The sequence below is a fragment of the Lepeophtheirus salmonis genome, chromosome 4 (assembly GCF_016086655.4).
Source record: "Lepeophtheirus salmonis chromosome 4, UVic_Lsal_1.4, whole genome shotgun sequence".
In the NCBI taxonomy this organism is placed as follows: Eukaryota; Metazoa; Arthropoda; class Copepoda; order Siphonostomatoida; family Caligidae; genus Lepeophtheirus; species Lepeophtheirus salmonis.
In genome coordinates this window covers 40,905,372-40,909,698 of record NC_052134.2, presented here as the reverse complement: position 1 = coordinate 40,909,698, position 4,327 = coordinate 40,905,372, and positions in this window count along the sequence as shown.

Sequence of the window (4,327 nt, the reverse complement as noted above, 5' to 3'; positions counted from 1 at the left end):
TTCTACCAAATTCGATATTGTTTTATCCAACTACAATTTTTAAATATGAATTCACAGGTATAAAATATACTAATTACAAAAATGGGTTCAATTTTATAGGGAATGCTTGTTTATTTAGAGTATGATATTTAATAACTACTAAGAACAAATAAGTCTTATATAGCTAAAATATCAATTTCTATGTTGGCGAGTCTAAGTATTCCAGGCAAGTACTATTGTTGTAATTTGAAGGGAATTAAAAAAAGGTTAGTTTAAGAAAAAAATGCATGATTGCAAAACCATACTCACATTCCAGAATTATATATTTTAATTACCTTGTCCAAAAAGTGCTCTCCAATAAGCTACTTATTAATATGGTTCATTAAACTGGTCCTACCGAAAAATAAGTAATTACATTTAAATAACAGATCGGCCTTTTTGGCCTCCTTTGTAACTTTCCTTTCCAATCAACGTGGAAACAAACATATGTACGTATATTTAGCTAAAATAAAGTAACAAAAATAAGTTATTTTGATAAACGATACGAGTATTACTAAATCTAATTTATGTTAATCATTCCTTTCTCTTTATGGTCTCTTATATTTTTTGTTGGTGCCTCATATACTATACATAATTGCAATGACACCGAACTATGCATTGAAAACTTTTTAGCTAAAAAATTAATGTTATTAAAAATATAAGTATGTAATATTACTTTTTATTTATGGAAATTCTTCAAATTCTCTTTCAATAGTCTGATCCAAATTGCTTTTACTCAAATTCCCTGCAAAAAAAAAAAAGTAGTAAAGGATACTTTAAACCGTAAGAAGACATTTGTCCTTATTATTATGCAGTAGAAAATAGGTGTATGTTATGTATATATATATAACATAACTTAAATTGATTAGCATAATCAAATTGATAATATTATTTTATTGCTATCTATATGACAGTTACATTATTAAAAAAATCATTTGTGTTTAAAAAAAAATATATTGCTATATGCATATATATATATATAGGAAAAAAATATAATATAATTTTCACGAAGACAATCTAAAAATTAATAGTCCAAATATTAAAACTTTTAGAGGACCAGCGTTTGTGTTTATTTATAAAATTGCAATGTGTAATAGGACAAAATATGAGCAAATGAGTCTAACTTTTTTATATTAATAGATAAACTTTGTCAAAGACCAAAAATATAAAGACAAATATTTTTCTACAATTACTTCATAATCCTCACAAATAAATAAAGTTTATCAGTCTTAGACTTCAGTGAATTATGGAAATCTATAAATTTGTAACAACCCGACATGCATAGAATGAAGAATTATTTAGTGCCCCTCTTTCAAGAATTTTGGCGGCAAATACTTTAAACATCCACTCCAGACTTCAAAAAGTTCTACAGAACCTATCAAAGTACTCGGAAGGTGATAAAAATATGATGAATAGTACTGCCACTATGATTCCAGGCTTTCTTTTCTTCAACTAGGTCTTTATTTATTCGCACATGCAAAGAAACACAAAAAAAGAAAAAATATATACACATTAGTAAAATGAATTAAAGAATGTTTTCTTTAGAATAGCACATAAATAAAAATTATAGTTGAAAATTAATTTTCCTTTTAGACCTTTAACATCTTACCGATATAAAATAAAACACATCAACAAAAATAAGAAAACATACTACATATAAAATGATAAATGGAAGGCTTCATAGTGAGTCAAAATATTTTTAAAAATCTTATCTTCTCAGCCTCCGATATTCATACAGTGTCTTTTTTACATATTGATGATGGTTCCCAAAAGTCTTGGCATGTCGTATCGAAGAAAATGGTTAGTATTTTATAAGTTCGGAAACGTAATTCCAGGAAGTACCATGGAGATGTGGAATCTTCAAACAAGCTGGATCTCTAGCAGCAGCATATATTAAAATAGCCCTCAGATCCATCCCATCCATCACTATATCTTTAGTAACACTCTGAGTTATGAAAGCCTTACAGTCTCGAAAAACAGCATTGATGGTTTTTTCTTCTTCTTCCGATAGTATGAATACCAAATAAATAAAGATCCTTTACAATATTTGGTTCAAAATATCTGATGAAGCTATGGTTAAGGAATATAAAATCCCGAACAACAAACATAGTAGGACAGTCATAAAATGCTTGTATAATGTTATTAAATATTCCATCACAGTCTTTGCACGGTAGGATAAATTTCATAATCCCAGCTAGCCTGTAAACTTTTTTCCATCATTAATACCCCTTAGAGAGCCAATAATTATTATATCCCACGTACGAGGAATGTCCAAAGCTTTACTATACCTCTTGAAGGTTAGCTTAGCATCCAACGATTCAGAAATTCTAACGTCACATTTTAGAAGCCACGGGACCAGAGGAACATGTAAGTTTGACGATCTATGAAGGGGCAAGATAAATTATCCAGTATTGAAGATAGAGTTACTATTTAGATAAGGGTGTGTTATGAAGTTATCCCGGATGACAATATTTTCTAAATCTACTGGATCTTCAAAATTCTTAAGTAAAGGTTGCTTGTTAGAGTAATGCCAGAAATTATTCACTTCAAATGGTATGTTTTATAGATAAAAACTTGTCTACGTACCTTCAGGCTACAATATATTAAGAGTAAAATATATAATGTAAATATACTTATTGGTATATTGTGAGAGCTCTATATCTACGTCTAAGCAAATAAAGATTATAGATTTGAATATTTTCTGTGGGCTTAAAAATATTTTTAACATTAATGTGAAGTTTAAATTACAAGTTGACTGCAAATGGAAAAATTTTAAGTAGGGTAAAATAATATGAAGAACAATATTTCATAATTTACATATGTGTAGATATTTTGTTTTTTACTCTCATAACCTATTTATTTTAAAAAGTATAAGTATATTAATAAATATTTAAACAGATTGGGAGTTTTTCAACCTACATATGTATTTAAGAAATATCATATCAACAATCATTACCATAAATGAACTTTCCCTTTACTTCTTTGTTAGTTTTTTTATACAAAAATAAAATGATCGAAACATATATAGTTATACTTCGTGTCATAGTTATTTCTAAAAGAACTTTTGGTTTGATTAATAAAATGTAAAATGTATATTTTTGTCAGCCTATCATGATATAAATAAATGTAGAATTCAATTATGTCAGAGATTTACAGGGTCCACGGAAAGTTCTGTTAAATGTTTATTAAAGTACTAATGATATAACTTATTACATAATTTGCATATAACTATAGACATGGTCGACACAAGTTTCAAAAACATGCAACATAGATTTCATTCGAAATTGTCATCCTTAGTCTTGACCCCAGCCCAAAGTCTCTCTCGAAAAGACTTGTTTTTGGATGCACCATGTCCAGGGGGATGGAGTTCCAGGTAGACACTAGTTTCCCCTTCAGATTGTCAAAAACTATTGCTGGGGGTCACACAGGCTCTACTCTCAAGAATGGACAGCATGGAGTAGTCTATGACATTTAGGTTGTGTCTGGACAAGGGCAAGACTGTCCTGTCTTTGAAGCTACTTAAATTGCTCTCCTACCACCGCGGCGTCTCTCTGGATGTGTGGGAGATGTTACCATCCCTTCGGAAGGTATATGACTCATTCTGGAAGTATTGTTGGGCCAGGGAACAAGATCTTTCTCCAGGATGGTGCTGATGTACTCCTTGGTGTTGATCTTCACGCCGACCGGAACAAACACCAAGGTGGACTTCCCTGTCTCATTCATGGCCGACCAAACCATCAAAGACTATGGTTTCTGCTCTTTGTTGACTCCATGGTTACCCACCCCACCTTTTTGGCCAGAATCCGATCATTTTGGTGGTTTAAACCTGTTCCACAGTGAAAATCAATCTTCTCATCACTGAACACAATGTTGGGAACCATGCCAGTCCTCAGCTTCTGAAGAATGACAATGTTTCTCTCATGATAGCTTCTATCAAATCGTTTAGCCAGGACCTTACTTGACAGGGACTGTTGGTTTTCAATTTGTAGGGATACATCCGAAGGTCATCTCAGATAAGGTATCTTATTGCCGTACCCATGTTGAAATCCTTGGCCCTCTTGGTGAGGTTCCTCCGAGGATTTCTTGCAATCCTTGACTTCCTTGATGATTAAGGGCTTTTGTTCTATATTATAAAATGCAATTTTTTTATAAATAGTTCAATCAATTTCCACAACTTCTACAATATTAATAATTAATACACAGAACAACATTAACGAGCACAAGTGTTTCTATTGAGATATTACAGTGACGTTGCTTTGTCATTTTTTCTTGTTGTGCTTAAATTCACATAAATTATGTTGTTAAATCA